This window comes from Gouania willdenowi, chromosome 9 (genome assembly GCF_900634775.1).
Source record: "Gouania willdenowi chromosome 9, fGouWil2.1, whole genome shotgun sequence".
In the NCBI taxonomy this organism is placed as follows: Eukaryota; Metazoa; Chordata; class Actinopteri; order Blenniiformes; family Gobiesocidae; genus Gouania; species Gouania willdenowi.
Window position 1 is genome coordinate 209050 of NC_041052.1, and position 12456 is coordinate 221505.

Here is a 12456-nt window from a genome sequence, read left to right on the forward strand (position 1 = left end):
AACCAGGACCTGGTCAGGCCAACAGCACCGTCTGGTCACGCCCAGGAGAGGCTCTAAACAATGGGCGACAGGGCCTTTGAAGCCGCTGCCCCCGCCTGTGGAACGCCCTCCCAGACCACCTCAGGGCCCCACAAACGGTGGACATTTTTAAGAAATAACAAATATCACCTTTTTACAGAAACTTATTTTAACAGTTAATTCCTCTTTTAGTCCTGTCTTTTAATATATGTTGTTTTATTGTTTTAATCCTGTAGCACTTTGAGGTTTGGCATCAAATGTAAAGTGCATTACAAATAAAATGTATTATTATTATTATTATTATTATTATTATTGTGAAAGACACTGAGCTAGAAGATATTGACAAGTTTACATATTGTAGTTAAAGTCTTGTGAAGAAAAACCACCGTGGATAAAGAAATCTCTAGAAGACGAGGTAAAGCCTCACCACGGTCAGGGTGTATGAGGTGTCCTCATATATGGAGGTTAGGGTTAGGGAACTGGGGTTAACCCCGACCTTAACCCACATCAGCAATCTAAGGTTCATATTTGGCAAAACCTGGGAGGACAAAATGACCAATGAAAATGTCTTTGAAATCATCGGCTCTGGAACTACTTTCCTCACAATTGAAGCTTGTCCGGCTATGTTGGCTCAGCCACGACCATCAAATTTAAAAACACAGTATCGCATGTCATCTGATTCACAGAGTATTATAAGAAAGAACCCATGATAGACCAATGCTAAGCTTTAAACATCTTCTCTGAAAGACTTTGGCATTGAAACAGAATCCTGGACTGTGTCCAAAAATGATGAAAAACCTCATAAAACTCAGAGAAAACATCTGTCACCATAGGCTTATAAACTATAATATATAATAATGTAAACTATTAATATATAGAACTTTAACCTTTATGTCCAGCAGACCAGAACTACCCGACCTCATAGAACTGTAAAAACATTTTTTTTAGTTTAAAGACAAATCTTATTTTTTGAAGATTAAAAGGTTTTTGGTTTGTGTCCTTGTGAGTGGACAGAGTGGGGGCCACGTACCTTATGTTATACCCCAGACCTCCTGGTAACACCTGAATGTAACGTGAGGTTTGGTTTGTTCTGTTTGCTGATGATGTGATTCTATTAGTTCCTGCAGAACTTCAGATTTTTACTGAATCCTCCACTGCAGAAGAAGAAGTCCAGGGTTGGACGATGGATGGATGGACAATAGATAAATAATGGATGATTCCCCTCATCTGGACACAGTGAGTTGAAACACTGTTAACTGTTCTAATCTAATATGTTGACCAGATTTATCCAAACATCTCCTCTTTTCACATCTTCTCTGAAGATATTTTACTAATAAATTAATTTGTCTGGGTTTCCCAGGGACCCTGAACGCATCTCTGGAACACGTAACTCCACCAATATTTGCTCGCTCTGAGAAATTCCACCAGTTTCTGGAATGAATTAAAGCCAATATTAGATTAAAAGAGACCAAACAGTGATGGATTTAATTGAAAAGGTTAATATTTAATAATTATTTATTGTTATATAAGCCTTGAGTTTTGTTGTTATAGTTTTACTTTTTACGAAAGAGATTTTAAGACGGTTTATATGAGATTATAACGCATAATAAAGGTGATTGAGCTGATTTTGAACAATAACAAGTCATTCATTTATTATCTCTTCCTCACCCACTGTGGGCGGTCTCTCTCTCTCTTTCTTCTCCAAGCTCAGGTTCTCTACCAGAGACCTGGGATCTTGAGGGTTCTTCAGTATCTTTGCTGTTCCTAGAACTGCACTTTTCTGGACTGAGATGTCTGATGTATTTCCTGGGATCTGCTGGAGCCACTCCTCCAGTTTGGGGGTCACTGCCCCGAGTGCCCCAATGACCACGGGCACCACTGATGTCTTCACCCTCCAGACCTTCTCCAACTCTTCTCTGAGCCCCTGGTATTTCTCTAGTTTCTCGTGTTCCTTTTTCCTGATGTTGAAGTCGCTTGGTGTTGCTATGACAACCACAACGGCTTTCCTCTGCTCTTTGTCCACCACCTCAATGTCTGGTTGGTTCTCCATTACCATTCTGTCCGTCTGTATCTGGAAGTCCCACAGGATCTTGGCTCGGTCATTCTCTACCACCTTTGGAGGTGTTTCCCACTTTGACCTTGGGGTTTCCAGCCCATACTCTGCACAGATGTTCCTGTACACTATACCAGTCACTTGGTTATGGAGCTCCATGTAAGCTTTCCCTGCCAGCATCTTACACCCTGCAGTTATGTGCTGGATTGTCTCATTGGCCTCTTTGCACAGTCTACACCTGGGGTCTTGTCTGGTGTGGTAGATCTGGGCCTCTATTGCTCTGGTGCTCAAGGCCTGCTCCTGTGCAGCCATGATGAGTGTCTCTGTGCTGTCCTTTAGTCCAGCTCTGTCTAGACATTGGTACCATTTCCTGATATCCACCACTTCAGTTATGTTTGGGTGGTACATCCCATGTAGGGGCTTGTCCTCCCATGATGGAACCTCCAGCACCTCATCTTCTGTTCCCCATTGTCTGAGACATTCACTGAGCACGTCATCTGTTGGAGCCTTGTCCTTGATGTACTTATGGATCTTAGATGTTTCATCTGGATAGTGGCTCTCACACTCACTAGTCCTCGGCCTCCTTCCTCACGGCTAGCGTAGAGTCTCAGGGTGCTGGATTTGGGGTGGAACCCTCCGTGCATGGTTAGGAGCTTTGGTGTCTTAACATCTGTGGTCTGTATCTCATCCTTTGGCCAGCTTATTATTCCTGCAGGGTATCTGATTACTGGCAGGGCGTAGCTGTTTATTGCCCGGGTCTTGTTCTTGCCATTGAGCTGGCTTCTTAGGACACGCCTTACTCGTTGGAGGTATTTGGCTGTAGACGCTTTCCTTGTCACCTCTTCGAGGTTGTCATTTGCTTGTGGGATTCCGAGGTACTTGTAACTGTCCTCAATGTCTGCTGTTGTTCCTTCTGGGAGTGAGACCCCTTCTGTGTGGACTACCTTCCCTCTCTTAGTCACCATCAACCACACTTCTCTAGTCCGAATAACATCCCAATGTCTGCACTGTATATCCGGGTGGTATAGATCAGTGAGTCGATGTCTCGCTCATTCTTAGCGTACAGCTTGATGTCATCCATGTAGAGGAGGTGACTGATGGTGGCCCCGTTCCTGAGGCGGTATCCATAGCCAGTCTTGTTGATTATTTGGCTGAGGGGGTTCAGACCTATGCAGAACAGCAGTGGGGACAGGACGTCTCCTTGATGGAGACTTGTGCAAGTGGCTTGTTATTGGCTTCAAGGGTGGTTTTCCACGACCTCATTGAGTTTGCAATGAAGGCTCTTAGAGTCCTGTTGATGTTGTATAGCTCCAGGCATTCAATGATCCAAGTATGTGGCATTGAGTCGTAGGCCTTCTTGTAATCAACCCAGGCAGTGCTCAGGTTAGTATGTCAGGTTCTTCAGTCTCTAGCGACTGTTCTGTCTACCAGGAGCTGGTGTTTGGCACCTCTGGTATCTTTGCAGATTCCCTTCTGAGCTGTGCTCATGTATTGATCCATGTGCCCGCTTATCTTAGCCGCTATGGTGCCAGACATGAGCTTCCATGTTGTGGAGAGGCAGGTTATTGGGCGATAGTTGGATGGGACTGTACCCTTTGAGGGATCCTTCAGGATCAGGATTGTGCAGCCTTCGGTTAACCATTCAGGGTGATTCCCATCTCTCAGCAGCTGGTTCATTTGTGCTGCCAAGCGCTCATGAAGTGCCGTGAGTTTCTTAAGCCAGTAGGCGTGTATCATGTCGGGGCCTGGTGCTGTCCAGTCTTTCATACCTGAGGCTCTTTCTTGGACGTCTGCCACCGTGACTGTGACTGGATTCTGTTCAGGGAGGTTGCTGTGGTCTTCTCTCAGAGCCACCAGCCACTGTGCATCACTGTTGTGTGTTGCCTCCTTCTCCCATATGCCTTTCCAGTACTGTTCAGTTTCCAGCCTTGGTGGGTCTGCTTTGTTATTGTTACCCTGCCACTGAGCGAACACTTTCACTGGTTGAGTTGCGAACAGACGATTTACTCGTCTGGCTCGTTTATCTCTTTAGGCAACTGGCCAAGGCTTGGAGCCTTTGTTTGGCAGTTTCCAATGCTTCAGGTATGGGTATCTGGCTGTACCTTTTGGGTACTTGCTTTTTCATTGCACCTTTCAAGGCCTCCGTCAATTGACTCACTTCTCTCCGTGTTGCCTTGATGTCAGCCTCCAGCCTTCTTTTCCATGGTGGGTATTTCATCTCATGGTTGCTCTTATGATAGCCAAGCGTCTCTAGGATCACTGCTGCTGTGGAGTTTATCAGCTCATTGGTTTCAGTGATGGTTGATGTAGGAATTGCTCTCAGAGCTGCATTCACATCTTCTAGGAGACTTTCTGACAGTACTTCTCTAAATATATATATATATGATTTTATATATATTATATTTTGCTGTTACAGGTAAACTTTGAGAACTTTTTGAGTATGAAGAGTTCAAAATAAGGTCAACATAGTTTTAAGGCATGTTTAACACACACACACACACACACACACACACACACACACACACACACACACACACACACACACACACACACACACACACCTCCCCTGTGTATTACTCATATCTATGAAGTGGTCTAACCCTTTAAAGAGAGTGTTATTGATTTTTATTAATAATTTATTTGTTTTAATAGCAAACATAAATGAACAGATGCTCTGTATGAAGAATTTAAATATTGAAATATTACAGTAAAATCAAGTCAAAATAAAAAGAGATGTTAATGAGAAACTAAAACATTTTAATCATTAATGTAAAAATACAGTCAGTTATTAAATAAAAAATTACTTTATTTTATGTGACCTTTGGGGAATTTTCTCATAGTTTAGAAAGTGTTACATATTTACCAGTGTCTGTGATTATTGATTAGTAATTAGTGATTATTTATGAAGCCCAATCCCATCAGCGCTGTTATCAGCAGCAGCAAACATCACATCATGGACCTTCTCTGGTTCTTCTCTGGTTCATTTATCATTTTCTCACTCTGTTTGCTCACCACCAGCTCACGGTCCTTTCAAAATAAAAGCCCTCCTGCAGCTCTAAAGCAGAAGTTCTCCATCTACTATGTCAGAACCTGAGCTCAGTGCTCAATCATTACAAAGATCTCATCTATTGCTGATCAATAATCTTAATTAGATTAGCTTGGGATTCAAACCCTACAGTATGTGTAAATGCTGTTAGACCTCAGACCTCTGGGGATGTGAACCCATCACCTTCTGTTGGTTTGTGGTTTTTTAACGTTAAAGACTTTTTTATTCTAACTTCGTGGTGTAACCACCAGATGTGAACGAAACTCACTAAGTGTCCCACTGAGACACACACACACACACACACACACACACACACACACACACACACACACACACACACACACACACTTATTGATTGGCTGAATATGTTTTTTCTTCCTTCTAAAAAGCATTGAGCATGTGCCACTTAGTTAGAGTTTAATGTTTTAATGCAGGCTGTCCAAACACACTATTGATCGTGATGGTTCAGGCCGAGGCAGATGATTGATCAGTGATCATTAGGCGTCTGGCGCTGCCTGATCATAAACACTAGAAGAAAGAGTCCATCCTCTGGCTCCATGTCAGACATCATCATAGTTTCTCTGCCTGGTTTCTTTAGTCCATTGTTGGTAATATAATATATAATAATAATTTAATATTAATAATTAATAATATTAGCTCCATTAGGATTGTTTTATTGATACCTTTATATCACTCACTGTTTTCCTGGATTCTTTTCCTGCTATCGCTGCTTTACCATCACTGCATCTATTCTGTTTTATGGAGACATTTCCTGACATTAGTTTTTATCTTTTTCTGTGACCTCATGTCGTCAATAGTTACATTACTCACAGTAATCACCAGAGATCTACTTACTTTACTCTAATAATTCATTATTCCTTCAAATAAATATCTAAACAGTAGAAAAGATGTGTTTCATAAAATATCTTCTATGACTGAAGCTGATTACACACTGACATTTATTTTTTATTTATTTATTCAGTTTATTTCCTACATGGTTACATTCACTTTTTTTACATTTTTTTTTGTACATGGCGAAAAAGGAGACGAGAGAAGCAGTTTGCTTATCTAGGTCCCGTCCCCTGTTTTGTACATCAAAAATTTACATGGGTTTACATCTCTCTCTGGTCAAACATTCTTAGGTTGTTCTGAACCGTCCTTTTTTGTGTAGGATTTATTCTCATTTATCACTGGTTTATTTTAATTTATAAAGATTTAAAGGAAGAGAAACTCAGCAGAATGTAACATTTATTTAGGAAACAGGAAGTCATTATTGATACTTTAAAAAGACACATTTTCAACTTTTCATTAATTTTAACAAACAACAGCAATGTAATGTTGAATATGATTGAAATCATTAGCTTTGCGTTATGCTAACAAGTAAACATGTGCTCTGTTGATCCTGTGATGGTTTCATTAGGAACGTCTAAACTCGGAAATGACCACAACATGATTGAGCTTATCATGAATTGGCAAATGTAACGTTTAACAGATAAATCTAATGTTACTACAATCTGCTAGCTACCGTAGCTAGCACCTCTACACTTTGGTGGTGCTTGTGGCTCGATAGCTGTGTTCTGTTAGCTGTAAATTAGCCACCGTTACCATTCATGCCAGCATTACATGCTATTTCTAGCTAATGTTAGCTAAACACAGCTGTTTAGCCACCAGCTACTAACAGTAACCAAACACAAACACAGTTAGCTAGCATCAGCGAAGTACGCAGAGCTCAAGCTCACGTTGCACAATACTGTACATAAACATAGACATAGTATTTATTGTCACACAGCAATGCTGGTGGTATTTTTATTTCACAATACACTACTAACGTTACACAAACATGAAATTAATTTAGCAAACGATGGCGATAGTTAGGTTTGGGCCGATAACAGATTTTGCCACAAATTATTGCCGATAACCGATATTATTGTCAATTTTTTTTTTTAGACCAAAATAACCACTAATATAATGATAACATATAATAATGCAACTACACCATTTCAAATGCAATCAACTTGTATTTGTAATTGGAATGTCAAGAACTTTTAAATATTTTAAACAAATAAAACAAACAAAAACAATAAAATAAACACTGTCTCTGTTAAGAAAAAAAAACATCTCAAATTTAAAACCACACACAACTAAAACAATAAATAAAATAGTTTATCACGTCTCTCTCAGAAACTAAATTACACTTGTAATAAATAATAAACATTGAGACACAGATGTATATAATATAGTTGTACATTCATTAACAGGTAACACTTCTAATCCAGTTAGAACCTTTGTGAACAACAATGCTAGTGGCCCCGCCCCCTCCTGTTTCATGCTGTTCGACGAGGAAAACTAAATACTTAGACTTAGCTTGGTTGCTAGCCCCGCTCGGCATTCTGCTTCCTATCACACCGTTTACGTCTCCTCCGCTGGTGGACACCGTGGGTAAGAGGCTCCGCTGCTCCACAGGCCGCTGGGTGTAGCCGGCGTAGCAATCTGAAGCTACGTAGTAGGTCCAGAGTTAATGCATCTACCGGATTATAACGGTTAGATTTACCTAAATCTAAGATTACCTGGCAGTGGAATACTATTTTAGAGTAATTACACTGTAGGTTCACTGAGACATTATTAGAACTGACTGAGTTATCTCCTGTTTTATAACCGTTGCTAACACTAGCCTCTGCAGCCGACAGGCGCGCTACCAAAAACACATGAATATGGTAATATACCAAGGCTAGCAAACTTACTGAGTTCATTTTATTTACCGTCCAGTTAATTGATTTATCGATTATCGGCCCAGGCCTAACGATGGTAACGTTACTTACTTCTGTTCTCCGGCGTCACAAATAACAATGGGAAGCCTCCGCTTCAAAGGCTCCCACATGGAAGTTGTGCTGGTGTGATACGCTTTGCACTTTCCCTTTTAAATGTCAGATCTCAGCCAATGAACCAAGACTTCCTACTGGATTATTCTCCAGCTCCATCGTACAAAGACTGCAAATAACTATACAGTACCGTATGGCTGTGTTTAAATCATTCCCACACCTTTGATGTAGGGCAGCGGGGTGTGTTTTGGTGACATGTAGAGCTTTGTAGGGCAGGCTGCTGAGCCTGAGAGGTGGTTGGAGACGGAGTTTCGTCCTCCATGGTAGTTTGTTTTGTCACTCATGTGCGTGTGGCGAGTAGACGTAGCGGCGCGTCGACGATTTTTTTTAGAACCAAGTAGTCGACGTTGTCGACACCGCTGCAGGCCTAGTGTACACCCTGGACAGGGCTCCAGTCCATCACATGATCTAAACTCTAACACGTGTTCATCATCATCTCAGATCACCAGTAACACACACACACACACACACACACACACACACACACACACACACACACACACACACACACACACACACACACACACACACACACACACACACACACACACACACACACACACACACACACACACACACACACACAAATTATGAACAAGATTAAAAAACATTTCTGCTTCATATTTACAGGTTCTCACTTTATTTGTGTTCCAGGAGAATAATTCCAGCCAACAAATGAAATCCATCAACTCATGATTTGAGCTGATTCTAAAAAACATTGATTAAATCACGCTTAAACACTTTTGAAAACAAAAATAACTTAAAATCATTAAGATTAGTGGTGAGTGGGTGATGTTATCTTTGATACTGACTTATCTTTTAATTCTCATATTAAATAAATCACAAGGACAGCCTTCTTCTACCTCCGTAATATCTATAAAATCAGGAATATCTTGACCCAGAGTGATGCTGAAAAACTAATCCATGCATGTGTTACATCAGTCGTCTCTGGTCTTTGGAGAGAAAGGACGTGTGTTCACTCGCTCCAATAACACGACCTTGGGAGATTAACAGTTTACAGCTGCAGCTGGACAGCCTGAGAAATAAAACTTGGGCCCAAGACGAAAAGAAAAATGGTTAAAAAACCGCCTGCAGGCCATACACAACCTGATCAGGGTTTGGAGGAGGTCAAGGAGATGATACAAAACTTCAAAGACGATCTACTGTATCTGCACGGGTCACAACCGAGATAAAGTCGTTGGAAAAGACGCTGGAAAAATCACGGGAAAGCCTTCAAAGTGAAGTAAAGGTACTGGAACAACAGAATGTAAAGAATGCTGAAGAGCTAAAACTGCTAAACGTGAGGGTTGAAGAGCTGGAACAAAAGGAAAGAGAGAAAGATGTCATCATTACAGGCCTAAAGATAAAACCCAGGTTGAGACAGACAACGGAAGCGAGTGACGAAGACAAAATCGATTGAACAACAGGTCATTGATTACCTGGAGTCAAAGGACATTGTCCTGAACCCTAACAACATCAACTCCTGCCAAAGCGTGATGACACAAGAGCTGTAAAAATCACCTTCACGAATCTGAAATTTAAAGGAGAACTACTGAAGCAAGGCAAGAAATTGAAAGAAACGAAGGTTTTCATGAATGAACACCTGACAAAACAAAACGCAAGCATCGCATGGAAGGCACGCCAAATAAAAATAGGAGGAAAAATTCTAAAGACGTGGACAAGAAACTGCAGGATTTATATCACACCACTGGGAGAACAGAACGGAAAACCAATCCTCATCAAAACGATGGAAGACTTGGGAAAATATGAAGGATCCACCTAAACAACAACATTACTGATGGTAATCATGGATATGGACCCAGATCTATATAAACACTGGAAACAAGACTCAGAATGTGCTTACTTTTCGGAGACTGAATTCAATGTGGCACTGTCAGAAACTTGGCTAAATGAACAAAAAGGTATGAACTTTATGATAAAAGGCATTATACATAAAAGATAACAATGAAATGGAGAATGTGTAACAGTAAAAATAACGAGACCAAAGGGAGAGAACATATTAATCTGTTGTTTGTCTCCTGATTGCAAAATAGACATATTTAATGAGAACCTAACCAAAATAATAGATGGAATATTAATAAATGACATCTCCGACCATTTACCAATACTTACAATATTTAATACTAATGACAACATCCACCCAGAAACATACGCAAACACATGCAAAAAAAAAAAAAAAAATAAAAATACATTATAGAAAAAACACCTTAAAGACAAAACATTGAAAACAGAACTACATCCTATGGAAATTACAACAAATACTACATACCAAGACACTGAAGATAATCTATTCTTCCCTTATTGGGTCACATTTAAATTACTGCTTATAACCTAAGACATAGTAATGTGTTTATACGAGAAAGGGTTAAATCTAACATTGGAAAACACAGCACTGTCAATAGCTATTAACAACTAGAATAATCTTGATGCAGAGACAAAACAAGGAACTTCGAAAGACGATGAAGTTTTCTTTTGAACTGGAGGAACGTAAACAAAGTCGGGGAATGAAATCTGCAGGGAACAAGGACGACACGAACAACGATGAAGAGGAGGAATGAAAAAAGACAACACTGACTACAGATGAGAATAAATCCTACATAAAAAAGGACAAAAAAGAAATTGTGTTCAGAACAACCTAAGAATGTTTGACCAGAGAGACAAGCTTTGATGTAAATTTTCTGTGTTCAAAACAGGGGACGGGACTTGGATAAGCAAACTGCTTCTCTCGTCTCCTTTTTCGGCATGTACAAAAAACAAAACAAAAAAGAAAACAATAACAAAACTTCTGTGGATGCAACCATGTCGGAAATAAACTGAATAAATAAAATAAATAAATCTAGATTAGATTATTGTAACTCTATACTGTCAGGATGTCCTAGTAACTCACTAAAAAGTCTCCAGTTAATTCAGAATGCTGCAGCTAGAATACTAACAGGTACTAACAGGAGAGAACATATTTCTACAGTATTGGCTTCCCTTCATTGGCTTCCTGTAAAATCTAGAATAGAGTTTAAAATCCTGCTGTTAGCATACAAAGCTCTACATGATCTAGCTCCTGTATATCGCCTGCCCCAAAACTGCCCATCATTTCTTTCTGAATTTACTGACTTTGTAACACAGTTGTCCTCCATTTCTCAGTCCATTCTTCTCCTTGGTGACTTCAACATCCACATTGACTCCCCTACAGCTAAATTCACATCTGACTTTTTGGACATTTCAAAGTGCCTCAACCTTTCCCAGCACGTCACTTCTCCCACACACAACCATGGACACATCCTGGACCTGGTCTGTTCCACACCCTCCCTCACCGTTCATAATTTGTCATTAACGGACCTGACAATTTCTGATCATCTGGCTATAACTCTGGACATCATTACCCCAACTCCTACCACCAAACACACAGGAACAATGACATTCTCTCTCTCCTCCTCTGTATCCCATGTCATCACCAGCTCTTTGCTTCCCTTAAATCCAACCTCCTCTGATCAAGTCAGTTTCTACAACTACCCCCTCTCAAAACAGCCACCGTCTCCTTCTCCACCTCTGCCCCTTGTTACACCCCTGATCTCCACAATCTCAAAAAATGCAAAAGGAAAATTGAAAGACTCCATCTAAACCGGTCTCACTGTCCATACCCAAACTTACAAACACGTTACAATCACATACAACTCCTCCCTCAAAACTGCCCAGTTCAATTTCTAGTCTCAACTCATCCACTCACATTCTTCAAACCCCCGTACACTTTTCTCCACATTTGCCAAACTGACCAAACCCCAGGACAACCTCCACATTCACTACAGACAAATACAATCAACCATACCAAAATCCATACCATACACTGTTCACTTGCATCCACTTTCCCCGTCACTCTTCCCCCAAAACATTAACTCACTCCACCCACACTCCATAGCCTTCCCTCTTTCTCTCCTCTGTCCCCCTCCATTCAAACCACAGCACAGAAACAGCACTTCTTAAAGTCACAAATGATCTCCTCCTCGCTGCTTACTCAGGTTCCTTATCCATCCTCCTCGCCATCTACGCTGCATTTGACACATTAGACCATACTGTTCTCCTCCACCATCTAGTATCAATCAACATCTCCGGCACAGCATTCCTTTGGTTTACCTCTGACCGTCACCACTTTGTCTCTGCCAACAACTGCAACTCCCACACTTCCCCCGTCACCCACGATGTCCCCCAAGGTTCAGTGCTCGGCCCCTCCTCTTTACCATCTACATGCTTCCCCACGGTCAGATCATTTGTCACCATGGACTCCATTTCCACTGCTATGCTGATGATACCCAACTCTACATCTCCACCAAATCCATCACCTCAGTTATCTCCACCATCACCAACTGCATCTCCGATATCAAAACCTGGATGGACAATAACTTTCTCAAACTCGACAGCAATTAAACAGAACTCCTCATCACTGGCCC